The sequence below is a fragment of the Peromyscus californicus genome, unplaced genomic scaffold (assembly GCF_007827085.1).
Source record: "Peromyscus californicus insignis strain IS unplaced genomic scaffold, ASM782708v3 Scaffold_8__1_contigs__length_139910024, whole genome shotgun sequence".
Classification (NCBI taxonomy): domain Eukaryota; kingdom Metazoa; phylum Chordata; class Mammalia; order Rodentia; family Cricetidae; genus Peromyscus; species Peromyscus californicus.
In genome coordinates this window covers 60528888-60556860 of record NW_026294606.1, presented here as the reverse complement: position 1 = coordinate 60556860, position 27973 = coordinate 60528888, and the positions used below count along the sequence as shown (strand labels likewise).

Sequence of the window (27973 nt, the reverse complement as noted above, 5' to 3'; positions counted from 1 at the left end):
TCCACAGTATGATCAAAGGACCCACTTCCATGTACTTGCTGAAAAGCAATGAAAGCATGTGTTTGCATCAAGAGAATTCAAATGATTGTGTAGCTTTATTGGCTAAATTCCAAAATGAGAAATAACCCAATTGCTCACTCTTGGTAAATAGATAGATTATCGTATAACTTTGCAATTGAGACTTCTAAAGAATTACAAGGGATAAATGCCACAAGTATGATATGAATGAATATTGAAATAATTTTGCTGAGGAAGTCAGACTAAACAATATTCATACTGTAATTTTTTAACAAATGGAAAAACAAGAACCAATGGTTGTCTGAGGATCAGAGGTGACTGGGGACAGGAAATGTAGCGGGTATGAGAATATTATTCATGTAGATAGATGATGTTCTTTTTGTGATTAATGATTTGCAGGAGTATACATGTGTTGAAAATGAGCAAAACATTCCTTTTAAATGTTTAGCTTGTTGTCTGTCAATTATATTTAGATAAACTGTGAAAACATAAAGCGGAGCAAATTAAATAACTAAACATGTATACCAATCTGGGACATAAGGAATCGACAGAAACAGATTGTGCATTTATACAGCCCCTAAGGAATCAAGATATTCAAACTAGTAAGCTATTTTCTGCTCAGAGTTAAACCCAATTCGATGACACATTTGCATTTCATTTATGGATCCTGGGAATGATGTGTGATTTTAGGAAGATTTTACTTGAAAAGAGGGTTGCTTTCAAATTGTTTTAAAAGAATAAGCACAGTTAACTAACAATGCCAAGGAAGTTGAAAAGCTGAGCCCTTGAACATAATGAGGAAGTGTCAATCTTCCATTGTTAGATCCTTTTTCCTTAAGGCAGGAGATCTCACAAGCAAAATTCTTTAACATTTGGTGAGTGCAAATGGATTGTAACTGCTGATCAGTCTCATGCCTGCAACATGACAAGGAAGCCATGGTTAACTACTGCGCAGCAAATAAGGAGGGCTATGGCTTTAATTTGAAACAACCTCCAACCATGTGAAGAAGCTCTAGCAATACCATCTGCTTCACAAAGGAACCAGGCTGATGACTATGATTGTGAGTGGAGCTGGTTCCCCCCCCACCAGAGCAGAAGGTAAGAGAGAGTAAGAAACATTTGGGGAACTCATGCTTGTTTTTAAGGAGGAAAAATTTTTCTGTAGACAGCATTGGCTGTGAACTCATGCCGATTAGCAAAGGAACCACTAAAGACCAGAAACAGTTGGGGAGAAAAGCAAAACAAAGAATGTAATTTTCTTCTACCTCCCTGCTCACCTCCCTGGCTTCCTACACTTACAACTTCGAAACAAATGCCTCTCTCAAGATCCAATGTGCTTGCTTAGCTAGATGGAGCCAGTTCCAAAAATGACTTTTACAATATTTAGTTCAGCATTTTACACAGGAGATCATTCAAGTAAAAACCATTATGTGGTACCTCCTTTGTTCATTTTTTACTGTAACATATACGGAATATACTTAAATGTTCAGCAAGTAAAATGATGAAAAAAAGTTTAATTATCAAATATAATTAACAGTGTCTAATTTAAATTAATCATCATCAAACGACAACTAGATTATAAAATGTGGTTAAGAAAGACAGTAGCTGTTCAAAAGACTTGAAGAAGTCTGGGTGAGGTCCTTCACTTTCATGAGCCCTAGTTTGTGCATCTTAAAGGTCTGAGCAGAAGTGAGGATGCCTAGTAGACCCCGGAGGACAACACCACTGATTAATACACTATGAAGAAGCATATACTTCGGTATGGTGTCCATATGTGTTCCTTCTCATTCTCAAATCTTGGAATTGAACTAGAATCCAGAATGTTTTAGTAGCCATGAGACATAAGGCTTGGCAAATCTGTACAATGGTAGAACAGAAGGGGAGTTTTGAGATATGGCAATCATCCACTTATTCTTTCCAGGAAAGGGTTGAAAAGTACTAATTTTAGTCACAGAGCATGAGTCAATACTAACTGCAAAAGAGTCTGGATTCCTCACAGACAGAAAAGAGTTAATTCATTTTAATCCATGCATATACTACACATATTACCCTATATTAGCCTATTTTGTTGATGAGTGAAAGCTAAAATCCTTTCCTGGAAATTTAGTAGGAAATAATCAGCACTTCACAGAAATAAAGTTGTTGTCTGAATAATTCATTAACTTTGAAAGGAATTCTTCAAATGTCATTCCTATTCTCTCTCTCTCTCTCTCTCTCTCTCTCTCTCTCTCTCTCTCTCTCTCTCTCTCTCTCTCTCTTTCTCTCTCTCTTTCTCTCTCCATATATGTGTGTGTGTTTTAAAATTAGATAAGACTCTTTTATCTTGTATATTGAATCACAATTCATTTTCCTATGTAGTCATTTATGAATACCATATTATGAATGCTCCAAGATCCCCACATAGAGACTTGAAACCATAGATGGAAGTGATCTCTAAATACATTTTCCTTATAAATGTATACTTATCCCAATAAAATTAATCTAAAATTTAAGCATAATAAGAAACTGTCAGTAATAACTAGTAACCAAATAGGATGATTATTTAATAGTTTATCACATAATGAAGTTAAGATCTCTCTTCCTCTGAAATTTCATAATGATAATTTACCTATGGTTGATAAGGGTAAATGAAAGTACAGAGAATAAGCACTACTATATATCTCAAGAAACTATAACTGAACCTTAACATGTATAGAATCTAGAAGAACTACTTCTAAGAGATATTTAAAAAATAAAATAAAGATCTTAATAATAACAACACTAATAAATATATTAGTAATATGAGCTTACCTCAAAGGATTTTCTAAAACTTGAATGAATGAATAGAGGCAAAAATCATTCCTTCCAAGCAATCAGTACTTTCAAGATTTCTAGTTTACATCTTTATATGTGACCAACAATGTCATAAGCATCAGAAGACTGCTGTGGGATGTTCTGTATGGCAAATGTGTTGCTGATTGGTCAATAAATAAAACACTGATTGGCCATTGGCTAGGCAGGAAGTATAGGCGGGACAAGGAGGAGAATAAAGCTGGGAAGTGGAAGGCTGAGTCAGAGAGACACTGTCAGCCGCCATGATGAGAAACAGCATGTGAAGATGCCGGTAAGTCACGAGCCATGTGGCAAGGTATAGATTAATGGAAATGGATTAATTTAAGCTATAAGAACAGTTGGCAAGAAGCCTGAAACGGCCATACAGTTTGTAACCAATATAAGTCTCTGTGTTTACTTGGTCGGGTCTGAGCTGCTGTGGGACTGGCGGGTGACAGAGATTTGTCCTAACTGTGGGCCAGGCAGGAAAACTCTAGCTACAGAAGACAGTGTTGAAATCAGACTTGTGTTTCTTTAACAACAAAATTAAACATAAAGAAACAAAATCAGTTACATAGTTTCAGAATTATTGATTCAATTAGGAGACTGGTTCTTTTTTATTCAATCTCTTGACCAGTTTTGAAAAATTGCTCACATACTTCTATAATAATAAAAAATCTTAATTATGGATATGTATGGAATAATTGTTTACATTTCCATTTGATATATTTATGAGTATTCAATTGTGAAACTGGCAAGAGCTTAAAACCAAGGGCCTTTCCAAATACAAGATAATGAGTCTTGGAGGAGCCGTGTAATAGATTACATCCTGAGCACTAGATGAAGTACACATCATCATTTTTCCCCCATCCAGGGTAACTTTCATAGGTCTGACTATAGATATATTGTTTTTCACTTTCACAAAGATATTTGGCTCTTACTCAACTGCTTACTTGGGGATACTTTTGAGTTGGCCATTCTATACATTTCCCATTGTCAGATATGAATAAAGTTCAAGTTGTAGGATGAGTCATAAAAATCAAAACAAAACTCTCTTATGATCATGCTGTATACTCACATGAATCACTGGAAGACGAAAGTGCTTTCCTCCTTTCCCTAGTTTTATTTCCATGTTTCTCTAACCTTCACCCAGCTAGAAAAACAGGGCCCTTGCACAAGTAAATTTACATATGTGGAAGTACTTAGAAATTTGAAGATGCTATACAATTTAGACTTAGCCATGAATGTTATTATAGTGGGTCCTTCCATCGTTTCTGTAAAATCATTACTAAGTCCCTTAATTTACAACATATCCTCCTTATGAATATTACTATTGTAGTCTTCTTAAACTGAGCACAAATTTCACACTAAAAATCATGTTCTCAAGTAATCCCATCAGCATGGAAATCTTCCTTTCCTCTTTTGCTTACTTTAAAGTACATTGATGACTTCCATGTATAAGATACTATTCTATAACCTGGAACATAGAAATGAAAGTGTAAAAGTATACATAAATATTTTCTGTATTTCTACAAGATAAAGAATGAAGGCCAGAAGGCTAGTACACAGTAGTCTTGGAGAAATTAACACAAGATGAATCAGCAAAAAGAAGCATGCTGAAATACGTGAACAGCCTTGAAACCATGAATGCCAAGTGGTATACTTGCTTGCAGTGGGAAGACACTGATAAGAAGAGAGAAGGCAATGGTGACAAGTGGCCTGATGTGAGTTTCTTTGAGAGTCTTCTGATTTAAGCAGTCTTTTTACAGACTTAGTCAATGTCCTGAATCATATCATTTTAGAAAATGTTTCATATCATAAACACACATACATGGGTACATCCTAGTATCTGTGCCTACCTAAGTCTCTCAGAACACAAAGCACAGTACTGGTAGAATGTAAGTGGTAACTATTGGGGGGTTTATTAAGGCAACTCCATGTAATTAAAAGGGAGGTTTATTTGGGGGTAACTTACAGCAAGTATAGGGATTGGTTACAGGATCCAGAAGAGGTGAAGTGCAGTCCAGTGGCGTTCTCTGGAGAACTCTACTTGGGCTACTATCCAGCATCCAGGATCATCAGGAACCAAGAGAGCTGGCACATCTGGATCTCGGGTCTTAAGGGCTCCCATCTTGGCCCCGCCTCAGGGCTAGGTCATAGGTAGGTGTGATAGTTACCGGAAGCCTCATTAAGGTTAGTACTTCCAGGTCAAAGCTGGAACAGCTACCCACTACAGGTAACTGCATATATTTTAAAAATAAACATTGTTTTGACCCATGGCAGTTCACATATCTTGTTCTACGTCTTTAAAACTAAAAGGAACTGTGTTTTAATACCATACATGTTGGTCAGCTGTGTTCTATCAAAGTCAGAAACATACATCAGTCTGGACAGCAGGCATAGTTAAGTAAAAGAATAAGAACAAATAACCCACATATATATGCATTCCTGCCAAATGCTTGTTCTCAGACAGCATGGGCAAAGTAGATTTCTCCACAATGAAGTATCACTGCAGACCAGTGTCTATTGCTCATCTCCTGATATGCATCTATTGACCATTTCGTGTTTTTAGAAACACATATCTATGCAGCATTTACTAAGGACAAGGGATCATTTGCAATTTTTAAATATTTCCTTAAATTTTTTGAAAGTGTATTGGTGTAGATATAGGTCAGAAATCAAGATAATAAGCTATACCCTGAGCTAAAGTCTGAAAGTATGCTATTTATATGAATACAATTTTATTGTACACAGTCACACATTCATTTGCTTTGTATTTCCCACATCTACTTTTGACTCACAACAGCAGTACTGCAGCAACATATATTTGTTCAACTCATCAAATGTTTCACATAGACACTGAATGCTGCTAAACAGATGCACACAATCCTGAAACAATTGCAAATTAAGGTAGGAAAGTTTAATAGAACTGATGAACATAGGTTTTTAGACAGAAAATGGTGAAGAGGCTGAGGGAGAAGAGGAGGAGAGGAGGACAAAGACCAGGAAGAAGATACAAATTAATTTGACATTTCCAAACAGTTGTGATAATAAAAAAAATCCTATCAGAGAAGAAAAAGGAAGGAAAAGATAACAAATTCAGTATCAGAGGAAATGAAATTATTAAAACATGACTGAAAGTTAAAAATAATAGAGTCAATCCAACTTAAAATGGATGTGATCCATTTCTAAAGGAAGTGAGACTTGAGAGGCTGGGAAGAGTTAATCCAAAAGTCAAGAAGAATGCTCCAGTGCTGCGTAATGCTTGCTCAACCTGTAGTTCATGGATCTATGGTGAAGTCAAACATATGCTTGCAGTTTTGTTGTTTTTTTTTTTTCATAAGTTTCACAAGCACTTAGTTGACTTCAGAAAAATCAAATGACGGGAATATATCAATATGAAATTTCTGCAGGCTAATACATTTGTGAGTGATGGGCCTGTTGTGAGTGATGTTGACAGGGGCATAATTATAGGAGGAAAAATATCTGGAACAGGAGCGGGCCATGGAAACAGCAGGCTGCAAGCAGAGTGAGTCACGATGTGCAGTACGGTCCTAATGCCAATGGTCTGGAAGTATCAGGGGCAGACAATGAAAGCAGATGAAGAGCCCAGTTGTAGGAACTCTGTGAATTATATAGATTTGAAGTGCCTTTTTAAGCAAAGTCAAAAAAATGTAGAAATATGTTGCGTAAAAAATATTTTTAACTTTTTTTGATGTGTAAACACTTGTGAAGACTGTCCTCTGGGGATTTGGATGGAACTCCTGCAGATGAAGGTTTAAAAACGGAAAAGTTATTATCTTCAGAAGTAACAAGAGGGTAACTATTTGACAGAAAGTTGGAGGTATGGGGCCCAGTTGCAGATTTTGCAGGTACTGATGAATGTAAACAAATTCTGTTCTTCAAGTGTTGGGAGGGGGCGGATCACTGGAGTGGGTAGAGTGGGAAAGAAAAGAATCTTGAAGAAGAGAGTTGGATTATTCTAAAGAACAGAAAAGCTTTCCAAAAGCAGATAAAAATGTCAGTCATCCTGATAGCCAATCCTTCAATGTTTATGTCTTGCATTTCATTCTTAGCCCTTTGCACAATTTTTTTTCCTATAGCTCTTTATTATTTTGAATTCAGGTTAAGAAACTAAGAAATAAAGTCCCAAATATGTTGTTTCCCCCACCAAAATCGAAGTGTCTTTGTTTGTTTGCTTGATTTGTACTGCTTTTTCTCTCTCTGTTTCATATGGTTGTCCAAAGGTCAGCAGAATTTTCAAGAACAGCAGAAACCTTCTGCAAATCCAGCATATAACTGGGTTCTGTGTGTAAGAGTCTCTAGACTCTCAAGCACAACACAATGGTCCTAGAGTAATTCATTTACATCATCCTGAGTTCCTTCTATCATTCTTGTATTCCATTCCCTAGGGGTTGGTGCTTGACCTTGTAGTCCAAGCTAGTCGCAATCATTATACTATTATCTGCTTAATGAAGTAGCTGAGTAAGTAAGTATATCATTTTTATTCATAGTGTATCATGGAGAATTTAGCCACATGGCCAACCCTCTGGCTGGCACCAAAGTGTTTGATTCAGTGGGTGGACATGAACCCTTCTACAGTCAATTTGCTGGCCACGGGTTCATTACCAAACGAAAGAGGGAAACTTGGATGCAATTCACAATCTCTGTCTGGCCCCTTCATGAATATTCCTCTAGTTAACATATTTTTTGTGACATTTTGCACGCCCTTGGGGGAAGACACCTTGAACTCAGAAAGATTGGCTTGTGGACCCTTCTTTATATTCCCACAGCAGTCTATACTTACAAATTTGGCTAACACCTGCTGTCATATTTATTCATCAGTATCTTCTCTATTCTAGCATCTTGTTAGTTCATAAACATTTACAGTTGAATATATGTATGAACGAATAAATAATTGATGGGTTCTATTTATTTTAGCTGAAGTTCAATAGGTTTTTACTCATCCCTACATTTTTTGTTTGATTTTTCTCCATTTCCTCCACATGTCTGTCATGTTAATGTCTTGTGCAAGAAACTATCTTAAAACTCACATGAATATCTAAACTACTATTTGTTTAGATGTATCATGATGAGTATTAACTAGCACAATATTAATTTAAATTAAATACAAACATAGTAAGCTTGTACTATATGTAACTATTTCATTCAATGACCCAGCTTATTGAAAATATAACCATAGTACAAAATAAGTAAAAAGAAGTCTCAAATTCCAGACAGGTGAGTTGACTAGTTACTGAATTTGTTCATTTTGTGATTAAGCATTTATTGAATGTCTATCAAGTTTCATGTATATAACATACTTGAAACATGCATGAAATATGTATTTGCATATGTGTGTATGTGCATATGCATATGTGTGTGTGCAAGCATATGTATCCACACACAAACACAAATAAACAGACACAAATATAATTATCTTATCATATAATGCTTTATTATCTTTTGTGGAACGGAGTATAAGCAGGACTAAAATCTTGAAATGATCTGTCATTAACTGGAAATTGACAGCTTTCACAGGATTTCTTCTTGAAAAAGATCCCTATCTTTTGCCGTTAACAATAAATTAGAATTACCCAATTGTACCAGATGTATTATCGCTTTTGAAGCAACTGCAAAATAATACTGTGGAAAGGCTTTCAAACACATCCCAAACGGAAACAATACAAATAAATGAAAGGAAAAAAATATAATCTTTCTGACATTTCCATGAAAATTGAATGTTCTTCTTCTACAAACAGAGAAGAGCAGTTTCATTATGGAATGCCAAGGATCACATATCCATAAAATACCAAGAGATTCTGCATGTCATTCAATCACACAGCTGACAGTCTTCAAGGAGAACAGCTTTCAGCCAGATAGGATATTTTAATGAGCTAATTAGCTAGCTCCTGAAGGTGAATCTTTGGCATTACTTATAGAATTACGATAAAATCTACATATCCCTGCTGCTATTTTAGAATAAATCATGTTACCTAATGGCTCTTACTCTAATATTTACTTTAAATATGGAAATTTTATTAAGATCATTTTTACCTCGATGGCAGGTATTTATTTTTATTCAGCAGTGATTTTTAACTCTTTCAGTTCTGAAGTACTTTCTTCTATATATTCGAGTAGCTATGCCATCACTATAAAAATTCTGGTCATTAGAACATTTCTGATAATATATCATACCAACATAGAAATAAACTGAGTCCTAGTAATTAAGAAAATTAAGTTCTCCTGTGCTGTGTGTGTGTGGGGAGGGGGGGTGTATGAATATGAATGGGTGTACTTACTGTGCTTGTGTGCTTGGAAATCAGAGGTTGATGTTGGGGTGTCTTCCTCAATATCAACAATATTTATTCAAGTTAATCTATATCTTAGAAGATGTATCCTATTGTTAATAATGTGTGTGTGGTCTGTCTCTGTGTGAGTATGTGCACATGAGTGTAGGGGAATTCAGAGTCCCAAGGAGGGTGTGAGGTTCCCTGGAGCTGGAATTATAGGTAGTGCTGGAAACTGAACTTAGGTCCTCTGAAAGAACAGCATGTGCTCTTAACTGCTTTGCCATCTTTCCAACCCTTGCCTTTATGTTTTGAGGCAAATTCTCACTCTGAATGTGAGCTTACTGTTTCCACTAGACTGGTTGATCCTGAAAGCCCCTTAAATCTATCTGTCTCTGTCCTCTAATGCTAGAACTGTAGACACGTGCCATGCTGGGCTTTTTACTAGATGCTATGGATCTGAACTTAGGTCCTCGGGCTTGCACAATCAGCACTTCACTCAGGGAGCTACCTTCTGATCTCCAAATATTTACTGTGATATTACGGCATGGAAGAAAGGGAACCACTGCATTCTTTTTTTTTTTTTTTTTTTTTTTTTTTGAGGCTTCTTATTCAAGTCACAAAAGACTTGGCTATAAATAGTGTTCAAAATAAAAGGCTAACTAATTGAAATTATGATGGAATGAAAAATATCAATACACAATTACCCAGAGTCCTATGTGACATTATCTTTGACAAGCTAGGATATTTAAAATGAGCATGGAGGACAATAGCAAATGACTATAAAGATATGGGGTGGTTCTGTATCTCTCTCTCTCTCTCTCTCTCTCTCTCTCTCTCTCTCTCTCTCTCTCTCTCTCTCCCTCCCTCTCCACTCCCTCCCTCCCTCCCTCTCTCTGTTTCTTCCTTTCTCTGTCTTGTGTGTGTGTGTGTGTGTGTGTGTGTGTGTGTGTGACTAAAAATGTGTGCTCTAATTGTGTAGGCTACAGACCCGTGACCCATTTTCTTTGAGTGAGCACTTGCCTCTCATTCACTGAATTTTCCAACAAAATAATTAGCAATTTGGTTCCAACCTGTGTTACCATTTGTTTTTTCTCTGGTATATGTAGCCACTTATAGAAAACAAACTCCTCTACCTGTTAAGGTGTGTGTGTGTGTGTGTGTGTGTGTGTGTGTGTGTGTGTGTGTGTGTGTATACATAATTTTAAAAAGATTTTCTTTTCTTTTACATACCAACCCATTCCCCCTCCCTCCTCTTCTCCTGCTCCCCTCTCCTACCCCGATCCCTCCTCAGAAAGAGTAAGGCCTCCCTTGGGTAGTCAACACAGGCTGTTATACCATGTCGGAGCTATACCTAGACCTTCCCTCCAGCAACAAAATTTCTCAATAAAATACTAGCAAACCAAATCCAAGAACACATCAAAAAATCATCCACCATGATTAGGTAAGCTTCATCCCAGGGATGCAGAGATGGTTCAATATACAAAAATCTATCAATGTAATACACCATATAAACAAACTGAAAGAAAAAAAACACATTATCATCTCATTAGATGCTGAAAAAGCCTTTGACGAAATCCAACACCCCTTCATGATAAACGTCTTGGAGAGATCAGGAATACAGGGAGCAAAACCTAAATACAGCAAAGGCAATATACAGCAAGCCAACAGCCAACAGCCAACATCAAACAAAATGGCAAGAAACTCAAAGCAATTCCACTAAAATCAGAAACAAGACAAGGCTGTCTACTCTCTCCATGCTTATTCAATATAGTACTTGAAGTTCTAGCTAGAGAAAAAGAAGATCATGGGGATACAAATTGGAAAGGAAGAAGTCAAACTTTCACTATTTGCAGATGATATGATGTTCTACATAAGTGACTCCAAAAATTTCACCAGGGAACTCCTACAGCTGATAAACACCTTCAGTAATGTGGCAGGATACATGATTAACTCAAAAAAGTCAGTAGTCCTCCTATATGCAAATGATAATTGGGCTGAGAAAGAAATAAGAGAAACATCACCCTTTACAATAGCCACAAATAACATAAAATATCTTGGGGTAACTCTAACCAAGTGAAAGACCTGCATGCCAAGAACTTTAAGTCTTTGAAGAAAGAAATTGAAAAGATATCAGAAAATGGAAAGATCTATTAAGGTTTTATGGATGTTTTAAAACAAAGCTTTTGTAACTTCTCTTCAGCCAAGCGACTCCTTCATAAAGCGTTTTATATATATATATATATATATATGTTAGGTTGCGCTTAGTTATCAATATGTGCACACTCTCACTGAATAATGAGCTTCTTAAGAACTGGTAACATGTGTGATACTCATAGAAGGCAGGGTTCTATAAAGAAACAGAAACCAATAGTGTGTGTGTGTGTGTGTGTGTGTGTGTGTGTGTGTGTGTGTGTGTGTGTGTGTGTGTCCCCCTATCTATCTTTGCATTTACCTGCATCTCCATCTAAAGAGGATTTGTTCTAAATTTGAAGGCTAAGAAAATCGTGATAGGCAAGGCCAGCAGGCCTAACATCTGCTGTAGATGCAAGAAGAGCCAATCTTGCAGATGAAGTCTGAAGGCCGTCTGCTGGAGTATTCTCTCTTTCATGAAAGAGGTCAGTCTTTTCTTCTATTCTGGTTTTGAGTGATTAGAAGAGCCCACCCACATTATAGAAAGCAATCTGCTTTACTCAAAATCAACTGATTTAAATGTATATTGCATCCAAATTACCCCCATGAAAACATCTAGAATAACGACACATAATTACAATGATGTATGAACCAAATATGGGCTCTATGGACCACCTAAGTTGACACACAAAATTAACCTCTACAGTCAATACGGTGTACTGTATCCTTGCATTTTAGTAAAATGCTTGGTTAAGCAGGTACTTAATACATGATAGTTGGAAAAACAAATCGAAGTTGTTAAGTACTGCTGAAGAAAAATCTTTCTGTCTCAGTGTCTATTGTTGTAAGTTACAGAAGAATACTGGAGCACATATAGGGTACTCAGTTATAAATCTTTAGGCAATAATGACCTGAACAATAACAACCATTCAGAGAAGTAAAGGGGGATAATAAGCCCTATAGCAAGGCTGTTTTTAGTGAAGTCAGGAATGCTGTCTACACATACAGGGTAGTAGCAGAAATGTTCTAAGAAATGTGTGGTGATATTTGAAACTGTCATGGGATAAACCATAGTACTTTCAATAACCTAGGTTGTATGGTCTACATTCAACTATAATTTTATGGATGCCCATTATATACATGTTCTGCAGATAGGTAACACACACACACACACACACACACACACACACACACACACACACACACATATATATATATATATCCCTTCCCCTGGATGCTGCCATAAGTAATAATTCTATACTTGTTTCTTTTTAAGGTCCCCACAGTTAAAATTTGGAATTATTACAGTGCCAAAAATAACATACTGTTATAAGAGCTTTGGGCCATTCTTTCAAGCATAAAGAATCTGATGCATGAAATACCCTCTGACATACATTATTTTAAAAAAATATGTTATTTATTCTTTGACAGTTTCATTCATATGTACATCTTGATACTTGTCTTAAATATATAATGCAAACAACTCATCTTGACCCTCCCAATATATCCCTTCTCAACATCATGTCCTCTTTCTTTCTTTCTCTCTCTCTCTCTCTCTCTCTCTCTCTCTCTCTCTCTCTCTCTCTCTCTCTCTCTCTCTCTCTTTCCTTCCTTCTTTCTTTTCCTTCTTTCCTTCTATGTTTTTGTCTATTTTTTATCACCCACTGATTCCCATTAGTATTGTCTTCATGAACAGCTAACCAGGGGCCATATTCCTAAAGAAAATTACTCCTTTTCCCTCAGCTGCTATTAGTTAGTGAATAACTCCACAGCTAGAGGTAGAAACCTCACGAAACCTTCTTCCATTAATCCTGGGATTATTGACTGGCTTGATCTTGTGCAGGTAACTAACTGCTATAAGTTTATCAGTCATGTCAAGAACACAGCATTTCGCAACATCATCTCCATCTTCAAAATTTTACATTCCTTATGCCCCCATTTCTGTGGATGTTTTTTGAGCCTTGCAGGAATCAATGCCCCATGTAGGGCTGACCATTCATAGTCACATATTCTGCTTAGCACTTTTTATTAGTTCCTAGTCTTTCCATTGTCTGCTACACACTGCAAAAAGAAAAGTATCTGCCAAAGTTCAGAGCAATGCTAATCTGTGAGCATAAATGAAATATTTAAAAGGCAATTTAACAGTATATCCACTAAGTAAATTAACAGTAATAGATTCCCCCATTATGATTTATATTTTTCCTAGCCATGGACTTTGATAAGGTTTACAATACCAGGTTTGAATGCCCTCCTGTATAGCAAGTCTCAAATCCAAATCCAATCTGCAAGCTTTTGATGACCTCCATAAGAGTCATGCTACTAATTCATTTGTGGGCACATCTTGTCTATCAGGTCAGTATTACAGCATGCAGAGTCCACCTCTGGGTAGATCCACTGATGTGTTTTCTTTCCAAGGTTTCTGTATAGTACCTTCAGCATTCATGGAAGAAGCATCCAGGACAGTTTCTTTTTTCTATAGAACTAATTTGTTAGGTCTTCACCAATAGACACTATCTTATTAAGGTGGGCATCTAAAAGAAATGACAATAGTCTTTGCTCATTTGTAGGCCTCTGGGGTCTCCCTGAGCAATACCTGTAGAGAGATATCCCACATCAGTAACTGAGATATTAATTTAATAACTCATGTCTACTGGGAATAGCTTCTAACAATAATTGTTTCTTAAACTTACAAAAGAGCAAATGAAAATCACAACTTTAAATTCACATACCTTTGACAAAAAGTTTTAGTCAATCATTAATTCTTACTTAATAAAAGAGATACATACCCATCCAGCTTTTAATTTATAAAAATCAATTTATATAGAATTGGGTATATTTCAAAAAATGCATTTCTTATACTTCTACAAATTTCAGTTCTATATAACTCATGTTTTCAACACTAACCTAATAAAACATTTTATACTTAATTTTAATCTGAATTTGATATTTTAATATGCTAGTTTGTTTAAAGACTTCTTAATATGATTCAAAAGAGAAAACAAATTCCATGACTTTAATATATAACACAAACATACAAAATTCTGTTTATATCTTAAATGTTAAAATGTCTTTACAGTTTAAATTTTGTTGCTTCACTAATAGCTAGTTTTATCACTATTTTGTACATATGTGCATGTACATGCATGTTTGTTCACACACGTACAAGAGTGTGTAGAGGCTAGAGGACAGCCTTGGATAATATCAGGAATGCTGTTTTAGTGTTTAAGGTACCACCTGCCATTGGCTTGGAGCTTACCAATGGGGCTATACTGGCTATTGAGTGAGACCTGTCTCTGCTTTCCCGGTGCTGGGGTTTCAAGCATGCATCATTGCATCTAGCATTTTTCTAGTTTTGAAACAAACTCAAGACCCTAAGCTGCAGGGAAAATATTTTACACACCAAGCTATCTTTCCATCCTTAATTTCATTAACTGAAAGAGCCTATTTCTTTTCTTTAAATGTTTTTTTTAATTTACTCATCTCTCATACAATACATCCCCCCACAGCCTCCATTCTTATCACCCCACCTCACCTCCCTTCTCCCCCAAGATCCACTGCTCCTCTGTTTCCTTTCAGAAAAAAAGCAGGCCGCCCAGGGATACCAACCAAACACAGCATGACAAAATGCAATAAGACAAGGCAAAAACCCCTCATTTCAAGGCTGTAAGAGGCAACCCAGTTAGAGGGAAAGAGTAGTCGTAAGTGCAGGAGACCAAGTCAGAGACAATTCCACTCCCACCATTAGGAGTTCCACGAAAACACCAACCTTTACAACACTTATGCAGAGAACCTATCACAGACCCATGTAGGTTCCATGATTGTCACCCCAGTGTCTGTGAGACCCTATGAGCCTTGCTTAGTCGATTTTCTTGGGCCATGTTCTCCTAGTGTCTTCAACCTCTCCTGACTCCTACAATTCTTGCTCCCCCTCTACTGCAGCCTTCCTGGAGCTCTACCTAATCTTTTGCTGTGGATGTCTGCATCTGCTCCTATCAGTTTCTGGATGAAGCTACTCTGATGACAGTTATATTAGGCTTTGGTCTATGAATATAGCAGAATATCATTAAGAATAATTTCATTGATTTGTTTGTTTGTTTGTTTGGTTGGTTGGTTGGTTGGTTTTGCCAGTTATTTTTAGTTTTACCCTATGCCTCTGAGCCATTCAGCTTCTGATTCCAGGCAGTGTTGGGCATCCCTCACCTGTCATGGACCCCAGGTTAGACCAGTCATTGATTGGTCACTCCATTTCCAAGATAAGAACTTATTAAACCCTGTCTACAAAAAATTAATAAAAGGAGCAATATTCCAAGATAAAGTTTGGTTTTCTACACAATCTGTTTCCTTAGCTTGAATGATTATGAGTCTCTTCCCTCAATTGCTAATGTTAAGGGCATCACTGAACTAACCAAAATAATTCTTGTGTATTTTTTAGATATAGAGCTCTGTGGCGGGGAGGGACTAGAGGTAGACTCTGGATAGCTTCTTTTATTATTCTCCACTCTATTTTTTTGAGACATGTTTTCTCAGCAAAGAAACTGGAGACCATTGTTTCAGCAAGGTAAGCTGGCAAATGAAACCCAGAAACCCACCTGTTTTCACCTTTTCCAGGAGTTGGGTCAAGACATGCATGACCATGTGTTACTTTTATGTGTGTGTTGGGGAACCAAGCTCTTAAGCTTGCTGAGGTGGCACTTTATCCACTGAGCAACTCCTCAGTCCCTAAGAAATAGAAATAAAAGTTTCTATATATTATTTTATCTTATTTGTAGAACTAAACTCATAGACTTGTGTGTACTAAGCAAGCACTCTAATACTGAACTGCATCCTGAGCCCATTCTCTTATTTTCTCATCCTCCAAATGATCAATATAAAAGTAGCTACATGGAAGCTTTTATACTTGGAAGTACAAATATATATCAGAATAAAAGACTGTATTTCTCTAATTAATTATTGATTCAAGAGCACCATAAATAGAAGAAATCTCTCTTGATAAGTCTGTAGAAGTGGGAAAATCCTTAGTCCTTAGAAAGACTCATTCCAATCACATTAGATGACTCTAACCACTAGGAAGTTGTTTTTAGTAAGAGCCTCCTATTAATATTCTCATTTGCATTTTAAATTTGCCCTTGAGGGCTATTTCTAGGAAGTTTTAAGAGCCTGCACCTTAAGGAAAGTTGAGTCATTTCTCTATCTACTCCAAATGGAATTCCTTGAATTTCAATTGTGATGATTGAGGCAAAGAAATCCAAAAGGTCAAATTCAATTAAGATCTTATAATGACTGGGATCCTAGAAATTAAATCCTAAAAGAAGGATTGCTTGGGGCTAGAGATGGCTCTGCACTGAACTGTACTTATTGCTCTTGCAGAGGACTCAGGTTTAATGAGCCACACAAACTTCAGGCAGCTTACCATTGCCTGTAACTCCAGCTTCAGGGAAGCAGATGATCTTTTCTGGCTTTTGTGGGCACTGGCACAAATGTAGCATACATAAACACATACATAAATATAATTTTTATTCTTTATAAAAAATTTAATTGGTCATTTGAAGGAAGACTCTTAGTGATTAAGGAAAGAACTGAAGGCAACCTGGGAGGTCAGTAACCATTTTGGGATGCTTGGTGTAAATGCTTCCAACACAATTGACAACATAATTGATGTTAGGCAGAGTGTAAACAGACTGCAGATGTGTGGAGAGGGTATAGGGATCAGTTACTATCCCCACACTCCTCAGCCCCTAATATTAGCAGTTTCAAGTACACTAAGTTTCCAAGTTGCTCTGTGGAAATAGGTCCTACTTTTTTTTTCAAGTTCTCTGAAAGCAGCATGAAGTATTGCTACCTAAACTAAGCCCCATCATCGTAAGTGACAAAGACATCGTAGTACTAAAAATAAAGCCCAATTTATATTGATGGAGATTTTGTGACTTATTACTTGGCCAATATTAAGCTGATAATCAATAACTTCCTTGAGTATATATTGCTTCTTTTAATGCTCAAATGTAAAATATATGCTTTTAGACAAAATTTAATTCAGTTGAATTTGACCCAATACTAAAATTATGAAGATTATTTTAGATACTAATGCTTTTAGCCAACATATTGTATCTTTAGCTTTATGTCACCTACAATTTTGATAAGTGTCTGTGTTAAGTGGCAGAAAGTTCATAGCATAATTGCAGTCATTTCTTTCAGCATAAGATTCCCCACAGCATTATTGCCTGTCTGTTACCTCGATTTTGTCAAGAGTGATGTTTTTGACAGATGTAGTGCTGTATACCTGTAATCTCCAAACCTAGGAGACTGAGACGTGAGAACGCCCTAAGCTCCAGACCAACCCAGCAGACACTCTAGGACTTTAGGTGAAGGTACTACAAACATACTTGGTAGTTTGTTCTCTCCTTTTCAGTAGAACCCTCTCAGGACATGATTATTTCCCAAACAAATACCAACATAAATGTTTATGTGTGCTAATTATTTATAATGAATAAACAAAAACATATATATGTTGAATTTGTAGATACACAAACACAAATACACACACACATATATATATATATATATATATATATATATATAAAATCAGGCACTTATATAATGTTTAGCCATAATGGCACATTTCATCCTTTTTCTATTATTCTTTTATTGAAAATAGATTTTCATACAATATTCTGATTCCAGTTTGCCCTCCCTCAACTCCTCCCAATTCCTCTCACCTCACCTCCCTTCCAAGTCTCTCTCTAGTTAGAAAACAAACAGGCATCTAAAGAATAATAATAAAATAATATAAGATAAAACAAAAACAAACAACTGGAGGAATAGAACAAAATAAGCAAACGAACAGAAGCAAAAGAGCCAAAGAAATATATATAGACACATATCCACACACAGAGAAATTCTCCAAAATCAGAAAATATAATATATATTTAATGACCTTTAAAATTAAAAAAAAAAACTGAAAAAGAATTATGATGCAAAGAACCTCCAGATATGTCATTGAATTCATTTTGTGTTGGCCGTCTACTGCTGGGCATGTGGTCTATCATTAAGAGTGGTTTGTCTACCCATTGAGGCTCTGACAGAGAAAACTAATTTTTCATTTGCAAGGTTAAGGATGTGGGCTTGTATCTACTTTCCCTCTCAGTGATGGGACCCCATCTGGCCCAGACCTGTGCAGGTGTTGCGCACGTTGCTACAATCTGTGAGTCCATAAATGTATCATTTTTCTGTGTTTAGAGGGCCTTGATTCTTTGGTGGCCCCATCCCTTCTGGCTCTTACACTTTTTCTGCCTTTTGTGAAGGTTTCCCTGAGCCCTAAGGGAAGGAATTTGATGGAGACATCCCATTTAGGACTCAGTGTTCCCAAGGTCTTTCACTTTCTGCACATTTTCCAGCTGAGACTCTGTATTTGTTCCCATTAAAAGCAAAAAAATGAGATTAAAAGGATGTAAGCCAATCTTCAAGAATGTGAAGCTAAGTTTCAGAATTTTATTTTAACACAGGAAGCTGTTCTTCAGAATTTACATGCCCAGTTCACTTTTCTTTGCTGACATTTGTTTTACCAAATTTGCTAAATAAGACCAGATTAAGGAAGGGATTGAGATATCTAAGAAAAGTCCACTCTGAATGAAGCAGAAGCCCTTCTAATCAGTGTGCAGTTCCACTTATCAGTCCATGACAAAGCCATTGGACCAGTGTCTTGATGGTATCTGCAATTTGCTCCCTTCTTAAAGGCTATGGTTAGATCCAGACCAAAGGCCTTTGAATCCATAATCTTTTGAAAGAGCAAACTAAACAAAATGGTTTCTGCAATAGCGTCAAACAAAATGAGACTGTGTACCTGTTCTCTTTGAGACTGCCATATATCCAAAATATTTACTGACACATTATAGCACTGAATAAATATTTGATGAATGTATAAATTAGATACAATTCAATTTAGGACACTTCTTATTTACATGCTCAGTGAAAAAGTACACACATAACAACTTGTGCTATCATTGTGCATGATATGAAGACAAAAATCACACCAATTTTACCTCCAAAAATTAGACATTTAATATTTCTACATATCAAGTGGGTAAAAATACAAATGATACAATATCCAGCAATAACATATGGGCAGAAGTTCTCACATTTTGATTTGAGATTCTATATTTTCCTATTAAATGTTGAGGAAGTTGAAGAGACTTTTTCATATAGGTTATATCTATCAATACAATTGCTATATACATGAAAAAAACCACTTGAAGTATGCATTCATTGTTCATCTTTGGAAAACAATAATAAATTCACTATAGATTACTGTTATTTCTTATAGAAAACACAAATGTTTCCCAAGGAAGACATATTAGATAACTATGGTGAGTATTATACATGTTTTCTGGTTTTTCCAACATATATTCTAGTAGAAAGCAGTTGGATAACTGTCTACCCCTGTATTTAAACCTTTAAAATATGTTGTTTACATTGAGATACAAGAAAAAAATAGAAGGCATTATACAGATGGCATTATACAGACAGTTTAAAAACAGTGTAGTGTTTTACTAGTCACCTTAGGTAGTTATTGATATCACTCTTTGGCACTACATTCAAACTTAAATGATAACACCTTAAACATTAACTGTAGTGGAGACAAAAAAAACCATAGTAGTAAGCTGTCTGCATTTCATTACTTTCCTCTCTACTGGTGTACTGTGCATGGGTGTTTTATCTGTGTGTGCTTGTGAAAAGTGTTTTGAAAATCACTGGATGTTCCAAGTTACTCAGATTTTCTAAAGGTTGCTATGTTTCATATACTAACAAAAAATGACATTTTAAATGTCATTCTCACTAGAATATTCTTTATATATTGCAGAGCTGTCAAGCTTTCAGTGGTAGATAAAAGTTTTCCAAAATTCAAAGATTTTATTGCAGTGCTAATCTCTTTCCTGGGATAAAGCCTAATGTTTCTTTTCTTTGAAGTGACCAACTTTTTTCACTCACCTTCATATTGTCTGTGTGTGCATGCATACGCTGGTGTGCCTGTGCATGGGTGTCAGAACTCCACATTGGGATTGTTCCCTAGGACATCATCAACATTTTTTGTTGTTGTTATACTTATATTTTTTAAATGTGTTACAGTGTTTGCTTGTATGTCTATGCAACACATGTGTGCCCAGTGCCCATGAAATAAGGAGAGGGCATTGCATTCCCTGTGGGTGCTGGAAATTGAACCCGGGTCCAGTGCAAGAGCAGCAAGTGCTCTTAATCACTGAACCATCTCTCCAGACCCTCAATTTTTTTTTGAGACAGGCTCTCACTTTTATTGGAAATTTGCCAATTCTACTAGGGTGGCTGACCATGGATGAGCCAGTCTATGCCTCTCAGCACTGAGATCACAAAGGTGTACTACTACCACTCTTAGCTTTTAAATTTGCATTCTGGGGATCAAATTCAAGTCCTTGTGTATGCGTGGTAGGCCCTTTACTAACTGTGCCAATCTTCATATTCCATTTACTTTTGACAAGATATCTTTTAATCAATCCAATATAAAAAGCAATCCATCTTTTATTCAACAGTTCTTCCAAATTAAAATGAAGTTTGAGAAAATAAAAAAAGAAAGCTAGTGTATCTAATAACTAATAATTGCAAAGCCTTCCTCAAGGCAGCAATCATCATACATTTTCATGAAGAGAAATGTTTTAAGATAGACCTTCTATTTGTTTCAGTACATACATATATATAGTAGTTTTATGTATATACATATATTTTAGTTTTTATGTAATGAACATGTGTGTATGTGTGTAGGTGTATACACTGATGGTTTATACGCAAATAAAATAATTTACCTTTTCCTATAAATGTATGACAGTATACAGTATGAGTTTATGAGAAGTATACAATAACCACATGCACAGCTTCAAGCTAACACTTTATGCTAAACTCTCTTGTTTTTATAGTAAAAATGTTCATTTCTACCCAGTCACTGTGACATGACTCAAGATTAAATATTTCAACATCAATTTTGTTTGTTGCCAAGAAAGAACATGGAGTATATTCTCCCCCAAATGTCACGGAGATGGGAGGCCTGAATTGGTGTATGATACAGTCTGTGTTGTGATGGCTTAAATGTGAACTGTTCCCCCCATAGGCTCATGTGCTAGGCTACTATGTCTAGCCCTCTGCAGGTGGTGCTTTTTAGGAATGCCATATGACTTTTAGGAGCGTTGCTGAAGGAAGTGTCTCACTGTCATCAGGACTTGAAATTTTAATGTCTGGCTCTTTCTGACCACTCCCAGCTTTCTGATCAACCCAGGTTTGCACAAGCAGCGCCACGATCATACTGCTACATCCTCAAGCCAGTCCGGCCCCTAAACCTCCCCTGCTGTGAGAGTCTGTACCTTTAAGCCATGAGACAAAGAACCCCTTCCTCCTTTGAGTTGATTCTCAGCAGATATTAATGGGTGTGATTACATATCTAGTGAAAGCAGTAATAGTGCTCAGTTGCCAGGTTTTTATTTTTTTCCCATTAGGCTATATTGGATCAATATATCTCCTACTCAGATAGCCTTCTGTACCATTGGTTTTCCGTAGATTTCCCACTTATTTCTAAGTGGGGAGTTTCATTTTTCTGGTGATGGAATTATTCAGGCAAAGTGATTACATTCTCTCCTGGGTGGTAGAGGTTGTGCAGTTTATTGACACTGCAAAGCCCATGTCCTGGTGACCCTATTGTGTTCTACTCCAAGTGCACCCTCAAGTGATATTGTGTGGTCTACCTTGTCCTTTCTCCTGAGATGTACATATCTGAGACTAATAGACTGCTGTTGAACTCTAGTGTGTGGTGTCATGAATTTGAGCATCCTCAGAACCTCAGGGTGGGAGACCCACCATCACCAACTGGTGAATAAGAGACTACAATAGAATCAGATAAATTCAGGCAATTTTATAACTTAGTAATTAATTTCATTAAGATAAAAGCATTAAACCTGGCACCCTTGCACATTCTGATTAGGAATGCAAATTCTACAGTCACTGTCAAAAATAACTTGACAGTTTCTCAAATAATTAAAAAGAAAACAACTGTATAATTTAACAGCTTTACTTCTGGTCAGGTAGCACCACCCCTTCCCCTGCCCGATTGAAAACAGCATCTGAAAGATTTACTAATACACCTGCAGTATTAAGAGCATCATTCTCAATAGCTAAATGGTAAAAGTTACCCAATGTGTATTGGCACTGGAATGTACAGATGTAAAGCTATGTATCCATGTAAAGGTACATCATTCAGACCTTAAACGAAAGGACACTGTGACACATTTTACAGCATGGAATGTCATTGAAAACATTACAGTTGAAGTAATCTAAACACAGAAAGATGAATCTTATATGACTCTATACGATGTAACAATAACAGTTAAATTTATACATACAGTAAGAAGAATGATGATCCCCAGGAGCTGTGAAGAGGAAATGAGGAGTTGTTTAATGGATACATCTTCACTCTGAGAATACGGAAGGTTTAGAGATCACTGGTGTAGATAACTGAAGTAAAATATGAATGTCTTAAATACCATTGAACTGCATATTTAAATTATTTAAAATGATAAGTATTATGTCAGTTGTAACAACCACAAATTTTTGGAATATATGTATTAACTCTTCAAGTGTAAGATTACAGTGTTCAGAATTGGTTTTAGAAAAAAAATGTGTTTTTGGCTGATCAAATGGTGAATGTTATGAACACAAGTATATATACACCTAAAAGAAAACGAATAGAGAAATGTATTGAAAATAAAAACTGATATGTACACCTCACAAAAACATCAATTCATCAGGTAAATATAAAGTCCTAACCCTATATACACAGAATAGCAAAGCTGAGGCAAACACACTGTCTCAGAACAAGGTGAGAAGGCGATAGAGGAAGATATCCAAGCACTGAACCTAGAAGAGTCTCCACACGGGCCCACACACTCAAGTACATAAATACATATGTAAGTAAAATATTTTTAATTTAAATGTGTTTTAAAACACATTAAAACTGATATCAATGAGAAAGGAAAATATTAATTATCAAGGTAATAATGTAAAATATAATAACAAACACTTGAAGTAACTTGCCAGGTGATCTGTCGTGCAGTAGGATGAATATCTTAGTAGCTAATATTGAGCTGGAATTACCTCCTCATGCCACAGTATATCCAAATCAAAGACTGATCAACAAAATCATTCAGCACCTGATGGGAGATAATTATATGATCTATGTTTTCAACTGGAATAACACAAGAAATATCATGAGAGATTTACTGTGGTTGGTCCAGAGGCTTTATCACACCTTCTTTTGAGAGTAGTGAAAATGGAAAGTTAAGGAGATTATACATTACTTTCTTACTGTGAATTGAGCTTATATCCCAAAAGATTTGGTGTGAGTGTGAGCATGTGTGTTCATATTCATGTGCCTATATGTGTTTATATTGGATTGATTGATGGAAAGATGTCAGAAGACAAGAAATGGACATAAATTCCCTCAGTGTGAACACAGAAAAGGAGAACTTGATTGCATAATAACAGCTGTACAGGACAGAGGCAGGAAAGAGCACAGCACTGTCTCAGTCAAAGACAAATGTCCATGATCTTGAACCTTCCCAAAAAGATGGAAGGCTTGAGCATCTGTGTGTCTGCCAGCTGCCATTTCAGTGACCCCACAGGTTCCCCTGTGTGAAATCAGTACAAATGATTTGGGAATGGATGTGTGAAGGACATTAATGTACATAACATGAATAACCCATAGAGCTTTCATCAATGTCAATACAAGAATATGGCCAGGCGGTGGTGGTGCACGCCTGCCTTTAATCCCAGCACTCGGGAGGCAGAGCCAGGTGGATCTCTGTGAGTTCAAGACCAGCCTGGTCTACAAAGCGAGTTCCAGGAAAGGCGCAAAGCTACACAGAGAAACCCTGTCTCGAAAAAACCAAAAAAAAAAAAAAAAAAAGAATATACATGTCAGAGTTTTAAATAATTTACATAACCACAGAAATATTCTATGTTTGGAACCTAATTCAAAAATGCAAATAAATTCCCAATATTTTCTGTAGGTATACTCATATAAAAATTTTTATGTAGTAGTATCAGCCTGTGACTTCATTTTCCCTTTCTGATTAATCATACACATGTTCATCAGTTTTCATATTTTCTGTGTCACCTGGGTAAGTGTGATAGTGATTTGGAGATGTGGTGCCATTTGTCTTAACAATCATCCCTTAGGGATGACTTTCTCTGCTTGTCAGACCTCTTCTCTAAGTATTCAGATGATTGCCATCAAATATTATTTTAAATTACATTTATTTAGTTGGTTGGTTACAAATTAAAGAAATATATATGCTTGCTATTTTTTGTGAGAATCCTGTCTCCTTTTATATCATTTCAGTGCAATTAACTGTTAATTGTTATGGGGCAGTTAGTGTAAGCCACATAACAAGAAGCAACTATTCTTGTTTAGAGGCCTTTTTTCCCTCACAACCCTCTTAATATGGTCTTAAAAACTGCTTTAAGTGCAATGTCCTTTTCTGTGGAACTTGTGAGTATGTTCCCTGGGGGGGAAAAAAAGAAAAATAAGAAAAGTGAAGAGAAATGGAAGGAATGGGGGAGTGAGGGGATGCCTAATTTGCCATATGCTAATAGTTCTACCTTCCAATCACTTCACTTTTAAGTAAACACTTCTGAAAGAGGATTTTCTCCCTCACTTTACCATAAATATTTCCTACATAAGAGCATATTGACTACATTGTCAGAGAAGATCAAAGGTGTTCACAGAAAGGAATCCGAAAGAAGTCACACTTTTGCTAAAATTTGGTACATATGGAGTTTGTTCTCACAACTTACAAAAGACATTGTGAATGTATAAATAAACTGTATGAAGTCTGTGTTTTATTTTGGTCTTCTAATTATGGAGAAGAAATGCCTATAATTTGGGGTTCAGAGGCCATATGTCTCTTTCTATAAAGAAGAATGACTCATTAGAAACAATATTGTTCTGAGCTCTGGTTCAGTTAGACACCATTTTCTCTGTGAAGGAAGATTTGACTCAAATTGTTATGGAGTTCCTGCAAAGGAAGTAAAAGATAGCTATTATTAATAGTAGCCAGGAACAAATGTATATTAAGTGTGGTACCCAACAAGAAGAATTTTATTTTCATATAAAAGAAAAAAAAAAACCTGGGCTCTAAAAGTGTCTATTTCCCATGCTCAACATCAAGAAGGCTTCAAATCAGAGGAACTCTGATAAAGAATTCACTTTAAAAAGTAATCTTTCTTTTTAAAAAATTATTTATTTTAAACTTACAATGAAAATTAAAAAATGTAAATAATTTACACCTCAACTAACCAGATTAAGCTGATCCCTAAGACTATACAACTCAATGAAATGGCCATACACTCAGAGTAAGCTGTTCAGAATGGAGCTGGGGAGTTTCACATTGGATTTTCATCTTTCACTATCAAATTTAGAGTATATGTTTTCTCACTTATCTATATTATTCTCCAAGAAAAGATGTAAAATCGAGAGCAAGAGCATCTGAGAATCAGGAGATGAGAAACAACTGAGCACATGGTAGTAAAAAATCATGAAAGAGCAAATAAAGCTGTTTTTCTAGTTCTCTGTCATAGGTTTTTCTGTTTGTTGGATGAATTAATTTTTGCTTTTTAACGGGGGCCTGAAAGTTGGCCACACAATACCTACATGCCCAGCACACTCATCTCATTCACAAAAAGTTGCTACTTGTATAGAAATGGTCCATGTTTTAAAAATATTATTTATCTTTACTTTTCTTCTGTAAATAAAGTGAGTTTTGAGAAGTATTTGTTCTAAAACTCATTTATATACATTGCATATAACCTTCTTTTAAAAAAAACTATGAGTGTTTTCCAATTATTTTCTGTGCATAACTTTCCTATTTGGTTCCCCATTTTTGTCTGAAATTAAATATAAAAAACCAAAATAAAACAATTAAAATGATTGCTGTTATTAATAAATTCCAATATTTCATTTATAAGACAGATTTAATGCCTGAGATTGTTTATTTGAGTCCTTAACAATAAATGCCAACAGTTTATCATCCATTTATGTCACTTATGTGGAAAGAAATGAGGAGGAGAGAGAAAACAGAGTATTTCCTAACTGGTTAGATGGAGCTTAGAGAGCTCGTACGTTAGCATCCACCAATGCTACAAGGATTGTGACACGGAAAGACCCCAACAGGGAATGTGAGTGCTGGGGGTGGAGAGAAGGCACTGTTGAGCTATAGGCTCTAGTGCTCCTATGAGGACACTTGTCACATCAAGAGAACCTGGAGGAGTGGCTGCAGGAAAAAGTATATCTCTCACATTATTTCTTGTGCCAGCAATCCTTCAGGATCCCAGGAATTTGCAGGACCAGAATAGATGTTGGTCAGACAGCTGAACAGACAGAGCTCTTTATGTGTATCCCCACCCTCCCACTCTAGTTATGAATATTTCACAAGAGTTAGGATTCTTAAGATTACGATCAATCAAGTAAATTCATTGGAACATCAATTATGTGATACTGTCTCATATAGAAAATTAGGTAGCTGGTTGGATTTCAGGCATACCTACTTTTTTTTTTCTTATATAAGTTTAGAATGATTTGAGTAGCAAGAGAAATGTTAGTTTTATTGTCGACAAATATCACAGGATATCTGTGTCAATTAATGACAAGTCTACAAGCTTTAATAATTAGCCAAGTGGAAGGCAGGAATGACATACTCATTAAAACAGGTATTGGAATCCAAATCACACCAGCATAGGGAAACTTTCCTCTAATGGTGGCTGCTCACAGCCTTTTTCCTCTACAAACAAGACATTTGAGCCTAAGTGATTAAAATCACAACAGTTGGGGCCTTAAAATATCCATCTACTGTGCTAGATTTTTTTTTTTTTTTTTTTTTTTTTGGTTTTTCGAGACAGGGTTTCTCTGTGTAGCTTTGCGCCTTTTCCTGGAACTCACTTGGTAGCCCAGGCTGGCCTTGAACTCACAGAGATCCGCCTGGCTCTGCCTCCCGAGTGCTAGAATTAAAGGCGTGCGCCACCGCGCCCGGCTAGATTTTTTTTTAAAACACAATAAGACAGTAACCAACAACTAATTGGGCAAGTCATGTGACACTCTAGAAAGTTCTCTCAAATTAGTTGAAAATATTTGATAGTAACTTGTAGAGAAAAAGTGACTATAAGCCAGTGATGTTTTTAAAATGTTTATTTTCACATTTATGCATGCACCATATGCATGCAATGCTCAGAAGCCAGAAAAAGGCAGTGGGTCTCCTGGGACTGGATTTAGAGATGATTGTGAGCTGCTGTGTTGGTGCTGAGAATCAAACCTGGGGCTTCTGGAAGAACTGCCAGTGTGCTTAATCATGTCAAGCCCAAGCACTGAATTTTAAATGCCTGTAAAAAAAAAAATATATATATATATATATATATATATATATATACATACACACACATATATATATGTGTGTGTGTATATACATATATACAATGCATTATATGTAAACAATATGTATATATCATATGAATATACATATGTTAAATATATAATACAATTTATGTCATAATTTATAACAAAGATTCTATACCAAGACTTGTTATCTCCCAAGTTACTACAAATTTATTACAATAAAATTGTCACCCTTGTAGGGAAAGACTTTGGCCAAGTGGAAGAGGCA

At 36.1% G+C, this 27973-nt stretch overlaps 1 long non-coding RNA gene across 1 annotated transcript; it reads left to right on the top strand.

The window, feature by feature from the left end:
• The first annotated feature begins 759 nt into the window (after positions 1 to 759).
• On the top strand, positions 760 to 25156 carry LOC128104184 (uncharacterized). Its single transcript, XR_008215901.1, has 6 exons — positions 760 to 1116; positions 4366 to 4553; positions 11615 to 11737; positions 15192 to 15810; positions 19570 to 19612; positions 22666 to 25156. It is a non-coding gene; the product is annotated as an uncharacterized LOC128104184 (long non-coding RNA).
• The last annotated feature ends 2817 nt before the right edge of the window (positions 25157 to 27973 follow it).